The following is a 24,675-nucleotide window of genomic DNA, read 5'->3' as shown; positions in this document are numbered from 1 at the left end:
TTCAGTTATACATACATATATATATCTATTCTTTTTCAGATTCTTTTCCCATATAGGTTATTACAGAATACTGAGCAGAGTTCCCTGTGCTATACAGTAGGTCCTTGTTGATTACCCAGTTTATACACAGTAGTGTGTATATGTCAATCCCAAACTTCTAATTTATCCCTTCCCCCCACCACCTTTCCCCTTTGGTAACCATAAGTTTGTTTTCTAAGTCTGTGAGTCTGTTTCTGTTTTGTAAATAAGTTCATCTGTTATCTTTTTTTTTTTTTTAGATTCTGCATATAAGTGATATCAGTAATCATTTTAGCCTGGCTTTAAGCTAGTTGTCATCTAGAGAATCTCATTCCTTTACTCAGCAACTATTTAATGGGTTAGTCTCTACTGAAAATACTCTTGAGCCCCTTAACTTTTCCTTTTCAAAAAAATCAGAAAAAAATTCTAGGGAGACTAGAACTATCACATTCCATCCATCCTTACATAGACTCCATCAGTGACTAGATGGGGACCTTGGACGAGGATCTTTCCCTCAGCTGAGCCAAGCAGATCTCCCAGGATCGTCACAGTTCAGCTTTGCAGGGAGCCTGTAGAGATGGTCCTATGCAGGCCTCCCGTCTCAGGGACCAGCTGAGGTGAGGGTGGGGCTGGACCTTTTGTAAACCTTATTTTTAGCAGGTGCATCGTGGCTTTCTCCAGTTCAGGCTCCAAGACATTCTCAAACTTGAACTTTCAGAAGAGCTGAGGGGGAAGCCACATCTCTCCTGTACACAGATTCTAGCAGACGACTGACTCTGCCCCAGCAAAGTAATTTTGAGTAACGGTATCTCTGAAGCTGTGTGCAGCCAGCCAAGTCTTCATCTGGCCCTTACCGCCACAGGCAGCTTCCCAAGTATGCTTTTAGCCAGGGAGAAACCTCAGCGGCAGAGCGTGAGGAAGAGATTTCTCTCCCTGTTCCTTACAAGAGGACGTCATGCAGGCAGATTGCCTAATTTATGATGGCAAGTTCTAGAGAGAGCATCTAATAAAGAAGGCACATACATCCTCAAGAAAAGATTAGCTTCCCAGGGCTCTGGGGCAAAATCTGCACAAACACTAAGTACACACACACACTCTCCCTTCGAAGGACAATGATGGATCTAGAAGGTTAGGAAAGAAAGATTTTATACTGAGCACTGAAAAAGGAAGTGGTGAATCTAGAAGACAGTCTATTAAATTAGCTATGATTTACAGAATACGGGAAGTAGGAAAAAATGCAGGTTATAATGTATGGTTGTAACTATGATGTGATTGTCCCCACAGAGGACACAGAGGTTCAAGCTCTTTAGATCTGGAAAGACAGAGACATCATTTCATCCATCATCCTAATTTTTTCAATGGCATATGATGAAATATCTCTTAAATATGGTCAAAGTGACCTTTATAAAAAGCATTTGGGGGACTTCCCTGGTGGTCCAGTTGTTAAGACTTCACCTTCTAATGTAGGGGTGAGGGTTTGGTCCCTGGTTGGGGAGCTAAGATCCCACATGCCTCGGGGCCAAAAAAACCAAAACATAAAACAGAAGCAATATTGTAACAAATTCAATAAAGACTTAAAAAAAATGGTCCACATCAAAAAATCTTAAAAAAAAAAAAAAGCATTTGGAATGAAACAGAATTAAAATTTAAGAGACTGAGTGCTGAGTCATTTACCTGGGGAAAAAATGCAAGTTGGATAATAAATGACTGATGATGACAGAAAAAAATGTCTAGGGATTATTAGTATGAATTTTGAAGCTAACAGTATAGGATTGTTTTTCTTTTTGAAAGCAAGCAGCATACTGTGGGATGTCTTCTCCAAGTCATCACTGATAATTTCCTGTGTGAATTATTACTCGGGGACTTATGCAGCACTTGAAGAAATCTCAGAGGGGTGCTAAGAAAATGACTGGAGGAATAAAAATATGACCTTTAAGAAAAGTTAAGGAACTGGGATTGTTAGAGTTTTTAGTAAAATATATTAAATAACTTCAATATTTTCAAATATTTCCCATTCTTTCTGTCTCTCTGTCTCTCTCCCCCCCACACACAGACACAGACACAGAGACACACACACAGAGACATACCGACACACACACACCCATTGGAACTTGAAACAATTATTTTGTTATATATTGATATATTAACGTCAAAGTTAATGGAAATTGAACTCTTTATTACCTATCCCAGCCTGTTACTAACAATTTCTATTAAGAATTCAGGGACTTGTAGAGTCCTATTGCTCGGACTCTATTTCCAAGTTTTAATCGTCAAAGGAAAACCAGTCCTGAATATGCACTTTCACTTCAGATACAAAATTTCAATCATAGATGAATGAACCAACAAAGCATTTATTTTCCTTCTACTTTTGAAGATGGCTGTGTATAAATGACTCCAACACAGAGGCCAACCACGTCTCGACTTCCCTCTTCACTGGGAGAACCAGAATGAAGCATCTTTTGAAGAGTTTCTGTGGGAAAAGGCCTCACAAGAAATCATTGGTTAGAAATAGGTTAGTTTCTCACTTCTATGTTATGGTTTAAATCTGAGGAAAGTTGAATTTGCCTGTCAGCCTTAAGATAAAAATACAAGAAATGTGACCCAAACCCTGGGGAACATGAATTCATTCAGTGTTCTCTTGGCCAGGAAGACTTGGGACTCTGAAATTGAGGAAGAAAGAAGCTATAAAATAGAAAGATTATCTCCAAACTCTCTTGGACGACACTTTTGTGTATACTTGTAATTTTCATTCTTGCATCTTTACCTGCCAATGTGAGGGTCTTATAGTTGGATCTAAGAACATGCCCTCAGAAAAAAACATGCAGATAATCCAACCCAATTAGAATATAAGTCAAATTTCCTTGGGTTTTTAAGGGGGCTTACAAAAATATCCATTATTGGTGCTTGGGCTTTTAAGGGGACTTATAAAAATATCCATATTGGTGCTAAGCTGTGATATTAAGCTTTGATAGTATTTAAAGTTATAAATGTAAGCTTAGACATTCTGTTTTCTTAAGGGTCTTTCAGCTCCAGAATTGCTTTGGGTGTTCAATTTAGGGCTCTTCCAGTTGACAGCAACAGAAACCCAAGCCAAATGAGCTTAATGAACACAAAACTGGTTAACCCAGAAGTAAGCCTAGTTTCAGGACCCTTGGTCTTGTTGCATTAGGTTCATTCCTTTGTGCAGTAAATATTTGTTTGTACTTCTCATGGGAATGCACTTTGTAATCCAGGTCTTCATATTGGAAAATTATTAAATTTTCATTGATATGACCCATGAAGAAACATATTTACATGACAACGGACTCTAACAGGAATGTCTGAATGAATGGATGAGGGAATGTGGGAAACGGTGAACATTCTGAGACATTCATGTCTTACCTGAATTCAGTAGAATTCAGTTATTGAAGCAAGGCATTTATTTTTTTTCTGATTTGTATTATATTTTATTTATTTATTAAAAAAATTTTAAATTGGAGTATAGTTGATTCACAATGTTGTGTTAGTTCCTGCTGTACAGCAAAGTGAATCAGTTATACACATAAATATATCCACTCTTTTTTAGATTCTTTTCCCATGTAGGCCATTACACAGTACTGAGTAGAGTTCCCTGTGCTATACAGTAGGTCCTTATTAGTTATTTATTTTATATAGAGTGTGTATATATCAGTCCTAATCTCCCAATTTACCCCTACCCCTCTTACCCACTGGTAACCATAAGTTTGTTTTCTACATCTGTAGAATTTCTATTTCTGTTTTATAGATAAGTTCATTTTTACCCTTTTTTAGATTCCTCATAGCAATATCGTACGATATTTGTCTTTGTCTGACTTACTTCACTCAGTATGACAATTTCTGTTCCATCCATGTTGTTGCAAATGGCATTACTTCATTCTTTTTTATGGCTGAGTAATATTCCATTGTATATATGAATCACATCTTCTTTATCCATTCAACTGTCCATGGACATTTAAGTTGCTTCCATGTCCTGGTTATTGTAAATAGTGTTGCAATGAACATTGGGGTGTATGTATCTTTTCAAATTATGGTTTTCTCTGGATATATGCCCTGGAGTGGGATTGCTAGATCATATGGTAGCTCTATTTTTAGTTTTTTAAGGAACCTCCATACTGTGCTCCATAGTGGCTGTACCAATTTACATTCCCATCTAACAGCATAGGAGGGTTCCCTTTTCTCCACACCCTCTCTAACATTTATTTTTTGTAGATTTGTTTGTAGATTTTTTGATGATGGCCATTCTGACCTGTGTGAGGTGATACTTACAATGAGGTATTTGATTTGCATTTCTCTAATAATTAGTGATGTTGAGCATATTTTCATGTGCTTACATAGGCAGAACACTCTTTGACATAAATTACAGCAAGATCCATTTCAATCCACCTCCTAGTGTAATGAAAATAAAAACAAAAATAAACAAATGAGACCCAATTAAGCTTAAAAGTTTTTGTGCAGCAAAAGAAACCATAAACAAAACGAAAAGACAACCCTCAGAATGGGAGAAAATATTTGCAGATGAAGCAACCAACGAGGGATTAATATCCAAAATATACAAACAGCTCATATAGCTCAATATCAAAAAAACAAACAACCCAATTAGAAAATGGGTGGAAGATCTAAATAGACATTTCTCCAAAGAAGACATACAGATGGCTAAAAAGGAAGGCATTTCTTTGTGAAGGTTCTCCCCTGGGGAGAAATTAATTCACACATTCATTCAGCCCAGATTTATTGAGCACCTACTATATTCCAGGTATGGGTCTAGCTGCAGAGGATAAAGCTGGGAGCAAGACCAAGTCCCTGTCCTCTTAGAGCTCACCTTGAGACAGATGCAAGACACAAGAATGACTTGTTAGTAAAATTTCAGATAGTGATCTATTGAAAATAAAGTGGGGTGAGGGGATAAGAATGGTTGTGAGTGGCTCCGTCTGGAGGGGGGCAGGAAGAACTCTCTGGAAGGGACATTTGAGACATGAATGAAGAGAAGCAGGCACCTGTAATAAGGTCTGGGACAGAGTTTTGGAGGCAGAAGAAATAGCAAGTAATACTAGAACTCACTGCTGTGGATAAGGAAGGGCAAAAAGTCCCATGGGTCGGGGGGAGCAGGGTGAGAAGTGGGGCGAGTGACGGGTGAGAGCCAGCCTCGGCCAGAGCACGTTGGCGGGGAGGGGAGGCGGGGCGGGTCTAAGTGCATGATAGTTAAAGAACTTTCTGGCTGCTCTGTGAGCGATGGACTAAAAGGGGCAGAGCGCAGAGCATCCCCTTATCGGTCACCGTATTCCAGACCTTCCCTGTCACTCTTAAGTCCTCGAAGGTAACTGCCTATTTGAACATGAACTTCCCCTCAGGTTTTCTGGTAGCTTAGGTCAAAGGCAGGTCCACCAGTCAGCTGCTGGGCCGACCAAGAAGTGACTGACCCTGGAGTCCAGAGGCCGGGCAGGGGGCCTCCTTGTATCCACGCAGGTGATGCTCTCAGGTCCTGCTTCCCTCCGCCCTCATTCTTTCCACTTCTGAGTGGCCTTGACCTCTCCTCCTTCCCCTGAGTGCCTCAGCCCGCCTCTCCCCAGTCCTAGCGGGAGAACTGAGCTGACTTCTACCAGGGTTCCCTAGGAGCTTGCACTGAGGATCCAGATCCAAAACCCACCCTCTGGCCGCTGCCCTCGGAAAGGGGGCGGGTGGGGGCGCGAACCTTATCTCGGGCTCCGCCTCCAGGGGCCGGGAGTGTCCCTCGCGCGCTGCACCGGCCGCTGCGGGCAGACAGGCTCCGGGCTCCGGGAGGGCTGCTGATCCGCTCTAGCCCAGGTCGTGTCCGGGCCGCGACCATTCACTCCCGGGACACCACGGGCCCACGCGGAGCGCGCAGCGGCTGCGACGGCACCCCTGACCAGGGACGCGCGCCAGGTAAGGTGGCATCTCCTCCTCCAGTGTCCTCGCCCGAATGACAAACAGGGGACTTCAGGCTGGCCCTCTCGCGGCTGCAGTTTCCAGTTTGCACTCCCGAGGGTGCAGTTTCTTCCCGCGCGCGCGGAGGCGGTGGGTGAACTACGAGGTAGAATCCGCGCCCAGGCTGGAGGCTGGGACGCAGGATTTATCTGGCAAGGTTACTGGGTGGTCATATAACCTTGGGAGCCTCTCTGGGTTCGGATTTCTGTTTGGAGTATTTGGCCTCTGGGAATGAATAATGCGCGGTGATTTACGCCCCTAAGCTCAACCCCCTGGGCCTCGGTCGGTCTTTCTGGAAGGGGCTCTGGTGCCCACACGTGGGGCGCGAGCGCACGGGGCGGTGGGCTGTGCGCGGTGCCCCCGAGGCTCTTTGAGGCTGCTGCCCAGGAAGGTCACTCAGGGGAGCTTAAAAAAATCTGGTACTGCGGCAGCACCCAGATCAATTAAATCAGAATCTCCAGGAGTGGGGCTCAAAACTTCGCAGGTGATTGCTAGGTGGAGTAGTTTGGGAACCAGTGAGTGAGAGCCGTGGTTCTCCAAGGAAGGGCTGGGAGGGTCTCTGGACAGCAGCGGCAGCGTCACCTGGGAACTTTTAGAAATGCAAAATCTGGGGCCGGCTACGGAGGCCTAGACCTCCTGAATCTGAAACTCTGGAGGTAGGGACCCAGCCCTTTGTGTTTTCGTGAACCCTCCAGGTGATGCTAGCACTTGCTCACTTTTGAGAACTCTGGGCTGGATCTCAGTGGAGGGAAGGGCAGACACCTTCGAATTCCCCTTCAGAGGGAGGAGGGAACAAATCCCTTTTCAGAAAATCTTAGGTATTCATCAGTAGGGTTTTGCCCATATTAAAAAAAAAAAATGCCGTGGACTTTGGAGGATCCTATAAAGGGCAGAGACTTAGCCATCATCTCGAGCAATTTTTTGTCGTAGAGAACTTTTTCTTTTTTTTTTTTAAGAGTTGAAGCCAAAGAAGAACTGTACCTAAGAATCTCCTGGCTGTAATAACATGAATGTTTGGCCCCTGATTCGATGCTCCCCATCACCCCTGTCATCAGTGCATGCTACAAGGCTCATATAAAGTATTTTTTTAAAAAGCAATTGGAGGTTTCAGGGATTCATGCCAATTCTCCAGAGTGAAAGGGAATTCAGCATTGCAGGTCTCTGGACTCTCTGAGTGGCTCCTTTTTTTTCTTTTAACAGAGATCTGAGATTTCAAAATTTCGGCGAAGAAAAATTCCAGCTGTTCCTAAGTCATTAGTACAGAAATAGAATGACTTTGCAAATAGGCTTAAATGGATTCAAAAATCTGACGTTGGATAAAAAAGCTAGAATAGGCATGACTGTGGTCCTAGAACATGTGTGCTGGGTGAAGACTGCTCAGTGTACAGAGACTTCCTGCGCAGAGAACATTTATTTTCCGTGCCAATTTGTAATGAGGTAGAGAGACCTTTAAGAGACAGGTCCTAAGCTTGTGTCTAGAGGCTGGCGGGAAATATAGGTAGTGGTGAGGACTAGGAGCCTGGATCTGAGGCCCAAGCTGCAGGTTCAAGACCTACTCTTCTGCCTCTCTGCACTCTGGGGCAGTGGCATAACTCTGCGAGCCTCACTTTCCTCATCTGTAAAATGGGGACTGCAGTAGTACAATGCATACTTCATAATTCTCATGTTGTCAGAGTTAAAGGAAATAATGCTTCCAGCAAGTCAATGAAATATTTGTTAGCTCAAAATGTGCACACACACCCCCCCACACACACACACAAACTAAAAACAAAACAAAAACCTAATCCCCAAACACTTTGGAATGAAAACTGTGTTGATAACATGGTCACATTTTTTTTTTTTTTTTTTTTTTAATATTTATTTTTGGCTGTGTTGGGTCTTCGTTTCTGTGCGAGGGCTTTCTCTAGTTGCGGCGAGTGGGGGCCACTCTTCATCGCGGTGCGCGGGCCTCTCATTATTGCGGCCTCTCTTGTTGCGGAGCACAGGCTCCAGACGCACAGGCTCAGTAGTTGTGGCTCACGGGCCTAGCTGCTCCGCAGCATGTGGGATCTTCCCAGAGCAGGGCTTGGCAGGCAGATTCTCAACCACTGCACCGCCAGGGAAGCCCAATGGTCACATTTTTTATCTACAAATATTTACATACCAACCTCACCCTTAGAATTTACAGTTTTTCCTTCTTACTAGAATGTGAACATATGGATGTCCTCCAATTATCTTCCTAATTTTATTACACGTTTTATATAGAACTTTCTAGAAAAAATTTTTTTAGTAGATTATCTTCAAGTCAACAGCCCAGTTATGTATCTACTCATTGTCTGTGGTAAAGGATTTTACCATCTGGTGGAATTTATAATCTAGTCACATTCAGATTTAAATAGTCTTAAAATCTGGCTCTCCAGAATATCATTCTTTATAAAAGAAAATTCAAATGGTAGGCATGGCATGCTGTATCCCCCAAGAGAACCAGTCTAGAAGTACTGTCTGGTGTTTCCTAGGTACAGAGGGAGAAAGAAATGAAACCTTATTCAGTTACATCAAGGTTTGTTCAAGATAATATAAGAGAAAGCAAATTGAGGACACATCAAGGACTAAACTGGCAAAAAGGGTAGGCGAGGTAGTTCAAGTGTCCTTTTCCTCCTTAAATGCAATAATTTCAAAACGCTTCAAAACCACATACAGAAAAAGCAATTTGATTGGAACTGATCTGGATGATCCTCCTAGGACCAAATATTTCTAGTAAAAAAAAATTTATGGGTATTAATTCCAAAAAAGATGCCAAATGATTCTGTACTTTGAAATGAGTCTTGATTCACCTTTAATTTCAGTTATAAATTGAATATTAGATTTCTAACTTAGGGTGCCTTTTTAGGACTCATCTCCCATCTTTAAATGTAAAAGGTTGTACCCTTGCAGTTTCCAATCTTCTGTGACTTCTAGAAAACTAAACATAATGCAAGTTTCACATATAAACATCTTAGTAACTCCTCCATTCAGGAAATCAGATCTTCATTAGGACACATTTAAAAGTACAATGTAATATTATTAAATTCAATATAATAAGAATGTAAGTTTATTAAATTAAATGTAAACAAATTAATGTAAGTAGGGTTTTCTCTTAGGCTCACTATGTATGAAATGAGGAGTGCCTCTGGGCATGAAAAGGGAAGATCAGAGGCATCTCACTTGATGGAAAAAATGAAGGCGTGTGGAAGCCAATTCAAAGGCTTAGTAATCAAATTATGTATCCTGGATAATTTAACCGAAGAGCTGAGCATCTGTGATGTCGCAATTCAGCGACAAGATGTGGCAGCCCAGTGAGTGGCCAATTAGGAATGATCACTACTGCAATGCCCCACAATGATTTCATGATTCTCCACTTGCAGGCACAAGTCCCGGGGCAGAGACAATCAAAAAGAAGTTAGCTAATTGCATTTGTTTTTCATAATTTGGCTCACTTGGAAAGGCCTTGATGGCCTTCATTTCAGTGCATTTATTTTGAGCGCCCCATTTGTTCCAAAGTTGATGGTTTTACCACTAAGGCCAATCTGGAAAGTCTTGTGAGTAAAAACAAATCACAGGAAAGGGCTATATGTTTTTATTTTGTGTTTATTATCTTTGGATTATATTTCTCAGCATGAGTAGTAATTCTTTAGTTTGATTCATTAGCATTCTTGTGGGAAACAAGTTGAAATATTTATTTCTGGCAAGTGATCCAGTCTCACGCAAAGAGAATTAGCCATGGAGGCTGAGTTCTCAAACTTTCTCCATCTCATGGTTAAGGACACTCGTTCTCAATCCAAAATGCCAAGCCTTGAATCCTGACTCTGTCACTTACTAGTTGTTTGAACCCGGACAAGTTGCGTAACCTTTCTTTGCTTCTGTTTCCTCATTAGTAAAATTGGGGTAATGGTACCTATATCAGTGGGATTATCATGAGGAGTCAATGAGTTAATGTCTCTAACGTTCTACCAACAGTGCCTGGCTCACAGTCAAAGCTTAATAGGAATTTGCTATTCTTTCACCTTGGACGTTAATAAATGGTTTAAGCTGAAGCTCTCTTTTCTCTTTTCACCTCTGAAAACTGGATCCTGAAAAGGCAGTCCTAGTTTAGGTTATGTTCATTTGATGCTTTTTCTGTTTAGCTAGTGGGAGAATTTGTTTCTGAATAAGTGAAGTCCTTCAAGTTTCTCAGAAAATAATACAAGCTTTTGAACAACATTCTAAAGCTTCCCAAATGCTGCTGCTGCTGGCTTGAGACCACACTTTGAGAATCACTGCTTCACTCCACGAGTTCCCAAACTGGACTGCACACTGGAATTACCTGAGATCAGTGTGCTAGCATGTTGATCCTCAAACTGATTAAAAAGTTAACCAGTTGGGTTAATTTACTGCGAAAGTAGTAATCATGAAAAAGAAAAAGAGAGGCTGTGTAACAATACACATTAACTGTATACATGGAATTCCCGTATACTGATAGAATTTTTAGGGATATTAGAATTTGTTTAATCTGAATGAGGAAACAGGGTCTTGGAGACCTTATTCTTGGCTAAGGGCTCAGGAATAGTCAGTGGTGGCACCAGATGACAACAGGTTTCCTGTGTTCTACTCTGTACATTTTTCATTCAACTACCTTGTCTTCTGAAAACAGGTAATGTGACAGTAGCACATAATCCAAGATAGGGTGTCCTGGGAATGCTATAGACCTGCCTGTCTCCCTTGACCCAGTTTGATTTCAGGGTTATTAATTGAAAAGCTTTTCTAAATGAAAAACCACTGATACCAATATGGCCAAGTTGTAAAAAAATAAACCTATAGCTATCAATTGTGAGAAGGATGATTTTTTTCCCACTAGGTTTACCATTTCTAAGGATTCAATTGAGTTTTTCCTCTTTGCTGTTTCTTTAGCATTTTGGCTTTTACTAATGAAAAGCTCAGAGATATCTTTGAAAATTTCAGGAAACGTTGATAATTTCTCAAGTCCAAGTTTGGTGACCTTCTGGGAATCCTGCCAGTTGCTTGTGTTTGATTCATTGTTTAATTTTTGTTTTGACTTGTCGTGTTTTGATCTAGCTCAATATAGCCATGATTGCAGTGTTATGTTACCCGTTAACTGTTTGTTTTTACAGTTATTGGTGTCAAGAAGAAAAGATTAAGGAGCAACAATATTTTCTTTTTAAATTCAAAGTGAAAAGAAGTTCTAGTGAAGTTTGAGCTTTATAGGAAGTTCTAAATATATTTTTCAGAAATTTAGTCTTTTAACTTTTTATTAGGTAACTTTTTATTAGGTAAATAAAAACAAACACTCAGAATATATGTCTTATACTTTTATGTTAACTTTCAAATCCACATGTGATTCAATGATTGAAACAACTTATTGAATTATATACATTTAGAAATGCTAAACCTTGCTGTATATGTATTTTTCTACTTTATTAGGAAGAGAGAGTTTGATTCCACCTCGAGGGCATGTCTAGGCACGTACCAGTACCCAGAATTAGATAGAATATTAAAGATAAGGCAGGGAGGAACATTCTTTGTAAGTGTTCAGCCAATCATCACATAGCGCTGAAGTGCCTACCCAGTGCTTGGCTATCCCAGGGGGATTCAGAGAAGTTGCTATGTTCAGTTTAGTAAGTCTATTAATAGCCAATTGGCAGTTTTCTTTTTTAAATGGAAAAATCCCTTTAATATATAAAAATAACATTTTGTACATATTTTTACGTGAAAAAATGTATAAGGCAAAAATGGTTTTGATTTAAATTTAGAAAAATCAGCAAGCATGGCATGATGTGTCACTTTGTTTCTTCTCAAACCATTTTTGATTCCCATTTAACATAATGTCCTGAAGCAATCTTTAGAAAGGGTTGAATATGAATTAAAAAAAAAATCTCTTGAAATACAGTTGATTTATAATGTGTTACTTTCAGTTGTACAGCACAGTGATTCAGTTACGTATATGTTCTTTTTTAGATTCTTTTCCATTATAGGTTATTACAAGATATTGAGTATAGTTCCCTGTGCTATACAGTAAATCCTTGTTGTTCATTTTATATATAGTAGTGTGTATCTGTTAATCCCAAACTCCTAATTTATCCCTCCCCCCCTTTCCCCTTTGGTAGTCATAAGTTTGTTTTCTATGTCTGTGGGCCTATTTCTGTTTTGTAAAATAAGTCCATTTGTATCATTTTTTTAAGAATTCACATGTAAGGGATATCATATGATATTTTTCTTTTGCTGTCTTACTTCACTTAGTATGACAATCTCTAGGGCCGACCATGTTGCTGCAAATGGCATTATTACATTCTTTTTTATGGCTGAGTAATACTCCATTGTGTATATATACCACATCTTCTTTATCCATTGATACATGCACTGCAATGTTCATAGCAACACTATTTACAATAGCCAAGACATGGAAGCAACCTAAGTCTCCATCGGCAGATGAGTATGACTTGAATTTGTATCTTGGCAAGAAGTGGAGAGGTTATCCCAGAGAGAGGCACTGCAGAGAAGAGAAACACCCACGATCCTGAGAAGGCAGGCAACTCCGTTACCTCCCTGTAGTAACTCCCCCTTTCCCTCGGACAGTTTGCCTTTCCATCCTTTCACAGTTCCTTCGCTTTTCATTCCCTGTTCAAATCACGTGTTAAACAGCACCTCTGGTTTGAAATGAGAGAGAATGAAAGATGCACTGTGGGGTGCAGTGATGCCATGGTAACTGTCAGCTAGAATGGTCTAGGCATTTCCTACTTAGGTCCCTTTGGAATGAGGAGGGAGCAGAGGTGAAAAGAAAAGGTGGGATTCAGAGCTCTTGATGGGATGTGGAGGCACATGGAACGTTATTCAAACTCCTATATATTTAGTGGCAGCAAGCATGTCAGTGTGGAATGTGAGCAAGGAAGTACCCACAACCTAAGTTATGTGTCATTTCTGTTCTACCGTATGAGTAACAGTATGGTAGAATAGCATTTATATATGAAGTACTAAATAAATAGACACCCTCATTATTTCCAAGAAGGCTATGGACCAGGAAATGGGAAACCTGGTTTCTCATTCCAGCCCACCACCAACTTACTAAGTTGGTAGCTTATCAGAAAAGCCTGCAGTAAGAGAGAGCTGGGAAGGTGTGATTGTAAAGTCTTATTTCATTTTGCTGTTCACATATTTTTCTTTTTCTTGGTGAAAAGCACCATTGGAGACCATCATGGAACATGTAAAGAATGGCAGATTAGAGCATCTGTGCCCAGAGTTTAAATCAATGTGGAGTAGCATCCTTTAGGAAATTAGTCTCCTGAGAAATATAGCATTCATTCCTAAAATTCCTATAACAATGTTCTTGAATGTTCACTGAAGATGGACGTTGCTGTGAATGAGAAATAATGAAATAACATCTTTTTATTGCAAGAAAATTGTATTTTCCTTTTCATGAGGCCTAAACAAAAATTTTTTGGCCTCCATGTGGGAATTATGTAAAAATATTCATTGGTCTTTTCAACACTTGAAAAAAAATTTCTGATTCTTAATTATGAGTTTTGTAAGGGGAATCATGTTTATATGAGTAATCAAATTATATTTTTGAGCTCAAAATTGCATGTTTCCCAAAATGTTAACAGTTGCGTTTGGGAGGTAGCATGATAGATATTTTCTTTCCTGCTTTTCTTTGTTTTCTCTATTTTTTAATACATATGTATTACATTTATAATGCAATGATAAATGCATAACTACATGCCTTGTAGAAGGAAACATATGAAATGGTAATTTTGAATTCCTATACAAATGAGAGAGAATGATGTTACAGTGTGATTCATTTATGTTCCTGTAATTCACAAAGTACATGTTGTGCCAGATGTACTTTGAAATACCAGACACACTAATAACAGATAGTAAAATCTGGCTAAAATGACACAAGTAATTTTTCTTAAAATCAGAACATCACTTTATTACTCCTTGTGAATGCCAAAAGAATATTATGTACTCTAATACCTTAAAGCCATTGAAGATTATAGCTGAGATTGGGGTGGGCGTTATGTAGTCGTGGCCCTGACACTTAGCACCTGTGTGACCTTGTGCATGGTTTTTAACCTTTTAAAGCTTAATTTGCCCATCTGTCAAGAGAGGATCATAGGACCTTCTACATACTGTGGTCAGGAGGAGTAAATGGAATAATGCACATGAACCCTTTAGTATAGTGCCTGGCAGGTAAAAGTCCTCAAATTTGCTCAAATTAGTTATTATCATAAGTATTCTCCTTACTTCTAAGCTTGTTCACACGTGTGATTTGGATATCTACCTTGTGGAAAGTGGGTTGCTTCTTCAGATGAGGCTGTCCTCTGGGTAGCCTGGGTCATGGAGGAGAGGCAAATCCAGATTTTTACCCTTCTCTACTTGTGCTGAGAGATGCAGGGGAGGGTATCTCCTGAAGCTAGCAGTGTGCTAGGGGCGATGACAGAGGCTTTGGAGAGAAACTCCTATGACTCTAAGTGTTGATTCTGGAGTCTGGGAGTCTGGCACCCTTTGCCATATGGCACGGTCCCTGGTCACTGCAATTGTTGTGGGGGGTTGAGGGTGTCCTCAGGTCTGTCTTGCAGCTGCAGGTGGTTTTTCATGAGCTCCTGGATTTTAGCAGTTGTAGAGGTCTCTTTGGTCAGGACCCTGGATTGTCTGTCTTAGGCTCTGGGAAAATCAGAAGATCGCTTTGTCTCTGGGCAGAGGCAGCCCTGAGTTTCAGTACCCATTTGCCTCCTCAGCCAGGGGCCTTTGTGCAGCTGCAGCCCAGACTCTGGTGCATCTGTATAGGATATGCATTAATTCATCCGTCTGGCAAACAGTTTCTCCAGCTCTTTCTATAGATTAATCTAGATCCTAGGGATGCAATAAAAAATGACACATTCTGTTTGTAAATTTCCCCATGACTGCTTGGTATGTCAGGGTTGGTTGTTATACCACAGAGCTCCTAACCCTAGTCCAATGCTGCTCACAGTAGAGTGCTTAAAGAGGGGTGAAGTGGTTGACTTCATATGTTAATTGCTCCCACACCCACTAATCTGAAGGTTTATTATTAGGGTCTCTGGTTGGATCTATGTTTTCCTCAAAACTGCGATGAATTTTACATATATAATGTGCATCAGTAAGTTTCTACAAAGTGTTTAGACTAGGCACATAGTCTACCAATCCAAAAACTAAACTAAGCAAAAAACCATGATGAACTGAATTGAATTGACTGAGGTTTGACAGAAGGAAGTTATGGAGATACTGGGAAAATCAGACTCGATTATTTTTAGACTACACATGTCAGAGCCCTGGAAAAAAGTGTAAACATTTTTGAGCTCTGATTCTTCTCAATTAGTTAATTAAATGAATGTCTGGCCAGTTACCAATATAGGATATTGAGAGCCATTTGTGCATCTGTGTTTCCTTAACTGTGCCTCGAAATAATTTTAATTTTTAGCTGGATAGTGTAATTTCACATCGGACACTTTTTGGCCAGACCTATTACTTCATTAAATGCTAAGCTTGAGTAGGGCAATGAGTTTGTGCATTTTAAATGTTTCTACGTTGTCTCAGATAAGGCTGCCAAGTTGAATTCCACATCTTCCTTCTAGTAACCTACCATGTTTTAGATCTTTGGGCCTAAAGCAGTCTAAGTAAGACTAGTGAAGCAATTATGATTTCATATTTTCAAGCTTGATATGAATACTAATGACTTTAATTTAAAAATAAATGTGTGCATGCTTTCCCCTTTCTCCCCTCTTCCAGTTTTTCCCCAAAGATGAGCACATATCATAAAGGTAGCTGCAAGAAGAAACTTTTTCCTTTTCCTTTCTTTCATTGTTTTCATATTGCCAATCCTTAGGCAAGGCCAATCTGCTTTACTCAAGACAGTGTCTTCAAGGAATCTGGTTGTTACAGGACTGCAATCTTCCCAAAATGCATTGAAGAGGAGACATAGCCCTGCTTCTCCAGACTGTAAGACTTTGCTACTATTACTCTAGACTCTAGAGAATTTCAAATTTTGACTTTTTTTTTTCCTTCAAAATCTTTCTCCTGGGATTTCCACTTTCTCAGAGCCGCCTATTGATATGTGCTAAGGCAAAAGGGAAGACGGTGTATTTTATTTTCCGCAAAAGCAGCAAGAATGGGTTTCAGTTTCTATAACCATTGTCTTCATTAGGGAGTTGGGAAGTTTTAAATGCAAAATAAGGAATTTTGATATATCAGGAGGGCAGAGGGGAAACAAGAACTCCCAAGGAAGCTGTTACTGTGTCTTTCATCTCATCACCATCACAAGGAGCTGTTGATAACTGTAAAAACGTTGATTTTGTGCTATATGGGATAAAAGTGATGAGTCAGCAAGTTAAATTTCAATGGCTCCCTGGGTACCGAGTAGACTGAGGTTGGCCATGGTCCCAGGTTGCTTATGATACGGTTGGGAAATGGACTATTTCAAATATAATTTTGGGGAGCAAATAAGACTCTGTAACTGAGCTCCAAATGGTCTAATAGTGGAGGTAGGCACCTTGGAAGATATGGTCTGTTTTTGTGATGATTTGCTTCATGGAAGATGTGTGGCTTGAAGCTGCTCTTGAAATGTGGTTTAGTTTACACACACACCATAGTCAACATAAATCATAGGGCTGGAAATTATCTTACAAGTAATTGTTGTTTATAATACAAATGTTGTTTATACCAATGATGCTTGATGCGTTAACCTCTCCCTATAACAAAACTGATGAGCACATGATCTCCAGTCTGGTCGGCCTTCCCTGGACACACTGAGTTTTGATTCTTTCTGGCCTTTGGTTGCTGAGTAGAAAGGGTGTAGCCCTGTTCTTTTCTCCCTGTAGCCCAAACTAATTTCTGGCAGCCAGCTCACACTAATAACTTCAGTTTATCATTAGCTAAGGACTTTTTGTCTCCTCAGCCCTCCTGCTGTTAGGCCAACAGATTCCTTTTAAACATTCCACAATCCAGATTTTGGATCCCAGGATTTTTATGTGTTTCTTTTGAATTTTGTCTTATTGCCGTTGTCCCATTATTTATCCAGGTGAGATCTTATCCACAGGCTTTCATTCAGTCAGTTAGAGATCTTTCTCAGCTTTGCTTTGTCTAGAAATTTGATTTGCAGGTCATCATTTTCCTCGCTTGAATTGTGAATAACCAATAGACTGGACAGGGCACATGCCAGAATTCTAAAACATCTCACTAGAAACCTCCTGCATCTGCTGTTACTCTCCATGGGGGAGCCATTTGATAAGTCTTATATCCAGATTACATTTATGTGCTTTTACTTTTGAAATACCATTAAGTATAGTATTCTACAGGTCATACTGTACAGCACAGGGAACTCTACTCAGTCTTCTATAATAACCTATATGGGAAAAGAATCTGAAAAGGAATGAATATATGCATATGTATAACTGAATCACTATGCTGTACACCTGAAACTAACACAACATTGTAAATCAAATATACTCCAATAAAATTTAAAAAAAATTAAAACAATGAAATGAAAAAAGTGCAGGTCTGTTTGATGTGATTTATTCTTGGCACTTGACAAACATCGTGTAATGTTTAGGACTCATTCCTTTTGTAAGTTTTTGTAAGTAAGTGCTCACAGACAGGAGTGAGGCTTAGAATATCTAACAACCAGAAAAACCAGGGCATCAACCACCCAGCTCGGGCACAGGGCGGTCAGAAAAGATGGCAGGGCAGCACTGCTTCCTGCCAGCTCACAACTGTTTTAAACCCAGCCTTGGGGGTTTACCAGAGGCATATGTGCTCTTGACCTTCAGAGATATTTCTTTTCTCCTTTCTGTAAGTTCCTGATGTTTATTACTCAGGCCCTGAGCACTGGTTTATATTTCACAAATTAAGATATGTTGTGAAAGAGGCTTAGAACTGGGAATGGGTATGGCTTGTTTAAGGAGCTTGATGGGAAGGGAGGGCTTAGAGTGGGGAGAGTAGGAAATGAGATATTTTGGTACGTGGGGCCTGGAGCCCTTCCATAGAAAGCGGTCACTGAAGCAGTGAGGGTGTCTTTGTTTCTGGGCAAGGGGCAGTGGCCAATTGGCTGAGCACAGATCTGTTAATCACAGGCCAAAAAGAAAAAGTCCAGAAGAAGAAGACCAATCAAGACAAGGGCTATCTTTTAAGAGATAACTGAAGAAAAATTGCCAAGGGCACTGTAAAAGCATTGATTATCTCAAAGAAGAATAACTCTTGTGGAGGGTATGATCTTAAACAGAGGGAGATAAAGGAGCAGGGTATGGGGCGTGGGTGAGGGAAGCCATTCATTTGGGAGATAAGGAGATCATTGATATTCAGGTGAGCATTTCCATTGGTGATGAGGATGTAAGCACAATTTTACTGAATTTTAGAAAAAAATGAATGATGAGCTTTTGAAGCTGTAAGACGTGTATAATAATTGCTTGCAATGTATTGTCAATGGAAAACAGTAGGGAAGAATCAAGAAGGGGCAGATTTAAGCAGAGAAACATAACCTTTCTGCCTTTCTAGTTACCATTACAGTTTCATTGCTACAAAATATTCCTTCATTAAAGAGAATACTTAATATGTCAGTGTGAATGCACGTTTCCCCGCTAAGTACCACACTTGGAAAACACTTGTGGCTCTATTATTCAAGTGCTAATTAATTTGCGGAATATCCTCCAAGTAAAAGTACAAAGATTTGTGTTCCTCCAATTTTAGAAATATTCAGTCCTGGCCATCTCTGAATCTGTGAAGGGGAAGGGATTTTGAATATACAGAAGAAGGAGGGTAGGTATGAGGACGCACCGGAGGAGCTGTCGAAAGTTTTCTGTGGGCCATTGTGAATTCCAAATATGACCTTCCAGATGGTTCTAGGCTATCATTGTACCTCACTTTAATACCTGAGCTACAAAGGGGAAAGGGGGGTGGGGAGAGGGATAAATCAGAGGTTGGGATTAACAGATACACACTACTATAAAAATAGATCACCAACAAAGACCTACTGTACAGCACGGAGAACTATACTCAATATTTTGTAATAACCTATAATGGAAGAGAATCTGAAGTTATCTATACCTATATCTATATCTGTCTGTATATCTGAATCTCTGTGTTGTATACCTAAAACTAACATGATATTGTAAATCAACTATACTTCGATAACAAAATTTAAAAAAAACACCTAAGTTAGAGAGCTCTTCTTCCCTAACATTTGCCTTGTGTTTATTTTATGGAGTTGGTATTCCTATTAAAAGAAATACTGAGAGGGAAGACAAAGGTTTGTAACACATTATTCAGGTTATTGTCAACTCATTCACAGAGATGATACATTTAATAGGGGAGAGCAGAGTCTGGCATTAACTGTGGACTGGTTGGTGTGCATGTTGTGGTTCCAAGCTCCTCAAAAGTGTCTGCGTTGAGCTGGACAATATCACTCAGTTCCCATGTAACCAGCATCCATTTCTCTTTCTGTCTGATGGCCTGAGGGTCTGAGAGTCTGAGGTTCAGTTGGTTGGTGGATCTGTCAGTTGGGTTATCAATTTCACTGCCTCTTTATCTTTCTTTCTTTCTTTTCTTTTTTTTAGAAAAAGTATCTCTAGAAGTGTTTATTATTGTACTATTTGTATAAGATATAGAAAATATCCAAAATGTTCAGTACTAGAGAGAAGGTTGATATTTGCATTGATTATGCAACAGCATTAAAAATGATATTTAACAGTAAACATGTCTTTAGATATAATAGGTAGAAAATAGTAAACAAATTTATATACAGAAATGTTCATGTCAAAATATTCAGAGAAAAATGGATACAGTTTTAGAACTTATTTGTTAGGAAATGGATCTTTTATAAATATGAAATATTCCTTTCTTGGCCCTGTTTAATACTTTTTTGCCTTCAATTCTATTTTACGTTGTATACCTATTTAGTTTTAATTTTATTTATTTTTGGCTGTGTTGGGTCTTCGTTTCTGTGCTAGGGATTTCTCTAGTTGCGGCAAGTGGGGGCCACTCTTCATCTCGGTGGGCGGGCCTTTCACTATCGCGGCCTCTCTTGTTGCGGAGCACGGGCTCCAGATGCGCAGGCTCAGCAATTGTGGCTCACGGGCCTAGTTGCTCTGCTGCATGTGGGATCTTCCCAGACCAGGGCTTGAACCCGTGTCGCCTGCATTGGCAGGCAGATTCTCAACTACTGCGCCACCAGGGAAGCCCCTATTTAGTTTTATTAGCATTTGCCTAGTGAATTATTTTTCTGCCTCTTTATTATCAACATTTTCTGTCACTGAATTTTAGGTGGGTTTCTTGTAAGAAGTATATAGGTGGACTTAAAGAAAGTCCACAATCTGAAATATTTCTGAAATCGAAAGAGTCAAATGTAACTCATTGAATTTTGTTATGATTGCTAATATGTTTCAACTCTTTCTCTGCATCTTTATATTTTCCATGTTTAACATGCTTTCTTATTCTTTATTATAATTGTTACTCTTAGTTTTTCCTTCTTTGTTTGGAATTAATTTTACTTCATTTTCTTCCTCTACCAGTTATTTCTGTAAGTTACATTCTTATTTATATAATAGTGATTACTATTACATTTCTTTATATCAATTAAAACTTGTATTTTCCTACTAATAGCTAGTTGGTATCTATCCCCCTCCCCCAAGATAACTTACTTGTTCTATTTACATGATTTTTATCACCTTCACTGCCCTCCAACCCCATTCCACAACCAGCTCCCAGTTTGAGGGCTTGTGTTTTATTTCCAGAATGTTATTAATATTTTTCTGGTAACGATTTTAGACTGAAGTTTATTTTGAAGGAATGGTTAGCGGAGGCCAGCAAATTTTGTTGATTTAAAAAAAATTTCTATCCCACATTTAGCTCTTTGTTTTATCTTCTTGTAATTTTTTTGAAGAGAGTGAATAGACAGTAGAGTTTTGAAGAGTTCAAATGTTCAAAATATTCAAAAATGAAAGTTTCTTTGGTTAAGTCCAAGCCTATTTCCTTCAGGTACAGCAGAAACTAACACAACATTGAAAGCAACTGTATTCCAATAAACAAAACAAAAAACAAACAACAACAACAAAAACTATTTCCTTCAGAACTTTGAAGATTTTGATCCATTATTGTTTAGCTTCACTTTTGTGATAAGAAGGCTCTAGAAAGCTGAATTTTATTCCTTTTAGATATCCTCCCCATTCCTGCCCCCTACCACTCAGCCTTACAGAACCTCTTAGGATGTTTTGCTTTTTCCTTTGAATTATGATTTTTCACCAATATTTGTATAAAAGGTCTTTTTCCTCCCCATTCAAGCAATTTGGTGATTGTGAGACCCTCTCAATCTGAAGATTCAAATTTTATTTAGCTCCGAAAGCTTTTATTTTACCTTTTCTTCCATTATTTCTACTTATGTGTCATTGTATATTTTTTCCTTCTGAAAACTCTTTTTTAATATTTTGTAAGATCTGTATCCTTTGCATCGTGGTCTGGTAGAATTCTTCAGCTTGGTTTTCCATCTAGCTACTTCCTTCTTCAATTATTTTCACATACATCTCTGAATATATTAATATTCATATTCAAATATTCTTACACATATCTCTAAGTATATGAATGGCATTTAAGCTAGTCTGTCTTCTTCAGACTGTTATTAACTCTTTCTATGGGTGTTAGTTACTACATCTGCTGAGTTTGTGGGCTTCCTCCACAGTGCTGGTTTTTATTGCTCACATCTTTGTGTTTGCAGTTTTGTGTTTACTACCGTACTGGTTTTTTTTCTGTTTACTGTAGCTTACTGCTAATGATTGTGGGTTGGGCAACATACTGGTGCCATGTCATCTGGACATGGCTATTTCCTGTTCCTCCTGGGTTTGTTCGTGGCACACCTAACTGAGACTGGTTCTGCCCATCCAGTCCAAGAGCCCAGACTCATGGCTTCCCAGGGATCCAAAGGAAGAGAGCTGCATAATGTCCAAGAGGCCATGTTCTTCCTCATCTGCACAAATCACTTCCTCAGTCTGAGAGGTATCCATCTCGGTCAGGGTGTTCTTCCTCCTCCTGCTCTGAGAATCCTTTTTCTTCCAGCTCTGAGCAACACTGTTCCTCTGACCTCCCCAGCAATATAGGCAATGGGGTTCTGAAAGGGTCACTTCCAGTGTTACTCTGACAATATTTTAAAGTACCTGTAATTGTGGAAAGGAACAAAAGTCATTTTGGCACCTGGTTTATTACTTCCTCTCTGAAGTGAACATTCTGGACCAAGCAATATCTGGATAGCCATAATTGCTCCTTTGGGCTCTTGGGTGATATGGCTTTAGCGATATCATTTGCAATTTCTCGTGAACAGCATTTGGATGCTATAGAAAAAGAAGAACATCTCCTTTTGAACAATGTCTGACATATTGTAATTCTGAGTCTGCACTTGGCACTTGCTAGAGAAATGTCAGTTTTCCAGCAGGAACAAAGTCCAGTGCAGCTGTTTCTGCTTTCACCATGGAATTTGGAAGTCTGTATAAGAGATTGTAACCAACCATTTTGGGAGTGAACAAAGAGGTATGAGATTTTCCCACCTCATGAGTTTCTTGCATTGTAGATGGCAAATTTGATAGTAATGATACTATCTTGAGTTCGGGTATTATGATACCTTTTAGGGCTCCTTTCTGCAAGAATTTTTTGTAAGTATTTAATGACAATGTCACCTCCTATAATTCGTCACACATAACGTCACACACACACTCGTCTCACATAACAGGGATTTAAAGATATCTTTTTAAACATTGCACACTGTTCTCGTTTGCCAAGTTGTGGACCAAAATATTTACAAAGTAGAACGTTTTCTAGTTCTCTTGGGTTGGTTTTTCCCTAGGAAGTTTTCATATTTACTCAATTTGAGGTACAGTATTGTCACTTTCCAGAATACCAGGCATAGTTTTATTAAACTGTAAGAATAAAACACATTTCAATGCCCAATTGCACATCCTCCACCCACACCCCCCACTCTCTGCCATCGAAGAATATCCAGACTAGTTCTCTCTGCCATCCCAGTTGGCAGAAAATCAAAATTCGACTGTGGTATTTGTTTGCTAACGTGTGTGTGTGTGTGTGTGTGTGTGTGTGTGTGTGTGTGTGTGTGTTGAGGAGAACAATGTAAACTAGTTTAAGAAATGACACATTTTAGGATTCAAAACCCTACTGCAAGCATTCAGCTGGATTTGTGTAATACTTGTCATTTATTTAAAAGGATGACCATTTTCAAGGGATTCTTTTTTGGTCTGATAACTTAGCAATAACGAAAAAAAACTTTCATGGAAAGAGAATGATCAGTGACATTGTGCATATCTTTGGAGCTCTTTGAATGTAATAGAAATAGGTATGCTAATTTTGATTACAAAATACTAACTTAGAGAACATTCAGAGTATATTAGATCTAGTAGATTCAGTTTGGAATAATGGAAAGAAATAACCTTTTGGGGGGATTTGTTTTAAGAAGCTAATTGTTAACCTTGTATTTAATGGAATAAATAATTCGATAAATTATTTAAGAGAACAGAACCGTGGCCAATTTGAAATGGAAGAGATCCTCTAGCTCACTCCTCTCTTCCCCTCTAGTTTGATAGAGGAGATACTGAAGTCCAGCCAGCCTTGTTTTCTTGCCCAGATTCCTATGGTGTCTTTGTGGCCTTGCTGGGTCTGGGATGCAGATGGTCCAGCTGCCAGTACAATCCCTTTTCCCCCACACCTAGCTGAATAAGGCCAGGAAGGAACTGAGTATTGTTGACTCATCACTTTTAAACAAGTTATTGTTATTGAACTCAATATAATGCTTCTTTAATTGGCAAATGCAGATGTTCATCATTTTCCATGCCAGAGCTTCCTTTTATATGGTAAAAAATTGCACACTAGTGTATTTTTGAGGATGGGCTTTTCATTTTCCATTCTTTTAATGCAGCTAATCATGTTTTATTTGGTTCCCTTGAATGTCAGGATGGTAGATTGTTCACGTTGGCTCTTTTTTTTCCTCAGGAAACATCTCTGGCATACCTAGTGAGGTAGTGGAGCCGTCTGGGAAGTAAAAGAAGATTGTACTGCATGAGATATTTATTTGTTATTCTTAGCTGTTTAGCAGTCATTTCCCTCATAGAAACAAAAGGCTGGCTTTTGGACTGGCAGTGCTGTGAAGGGTACATAGGAAAAGAGCATGACAGTGTATTTGGGGAAAAGGGTAAGGAAACACTGAAATTTGTTGAAAATCTTGCATTCAAATAAGCACTTACAAACATTTCACATGGAAGATAGAAAGTAAGAATTAAGATGAACTCATTTTGGAAAGTAGAAATTTGAAACGAAATAAATAAATACTTCATTTCCCCCATAAACAAACACATAGAATGTGCATATTTCACATTTGTATTTTCTTAGTTGAAGATAAAAAGTAGAATATTGGAAATTGGGAATATTAAGTCTGTGACAAGGAGTGAGATACAGTAGTTATTTTGCAATTTTGAAATATGTGCTCTGCCCTTAAACATCAAAACATAAGTAAGCCTGATAAAAATCATACTTGACAATAAGGTAATAGCAATACAAAGTAAAATAATTTTTATTACCATTCATCTTGGTCAAGGGTGCCATTTAAATTAATATAAGAATTGTATATATTCCTCACCAATATAATTAGGCTCTGTAGAATTAAGGAAAATCTTTTGAAGTTTGAAA

General features: G+C 39.2%; 1 protein-coding gene across 1 annotated transcript in view; it reads left to right on the top strand.

Moving 5' to 3' along the window:
* The first annotated feature begins 5,603 nt into the window (after positions 1 to 5,603).
* The window catches only part of COL21A1 (collagen type XXI alpha 1 chain), a 193,059-nt gene continuing 173,987 nt past the window's right edge, over positions 5,604 to 24,675 (top strand). The window contains exon 1 of the mRNA XM_059938999.1: positions 5,604 to 5,937. The gene's annotated coding sequence lies outside the window, so the exon portion shown is untranslated. The remainder of the gene's footprint in view (positions 5,938 to 24,675) is intronic.

The sequence above is a fragment of the Balaenoptera ricei genome, chromosome 11 (assembly GCF_028023285.1).
Source record: "Balaenoptera ricei isolate mBalRic1 chromosome 11, mBalRic1.hap2, whole genome shotgun sequence".
Classification (NCBI taxonomy): Eukaryota; Metazoa; Chordata; class Mammalia; order Artiodactyla; family Balaenopteridae; genus Balaenoptera; species Balaenoptera ricei.
Note: the sequence above shows the minus strand (reverse complement) of the source record. Positions and strands in the feature narration are given on the sequence as shown.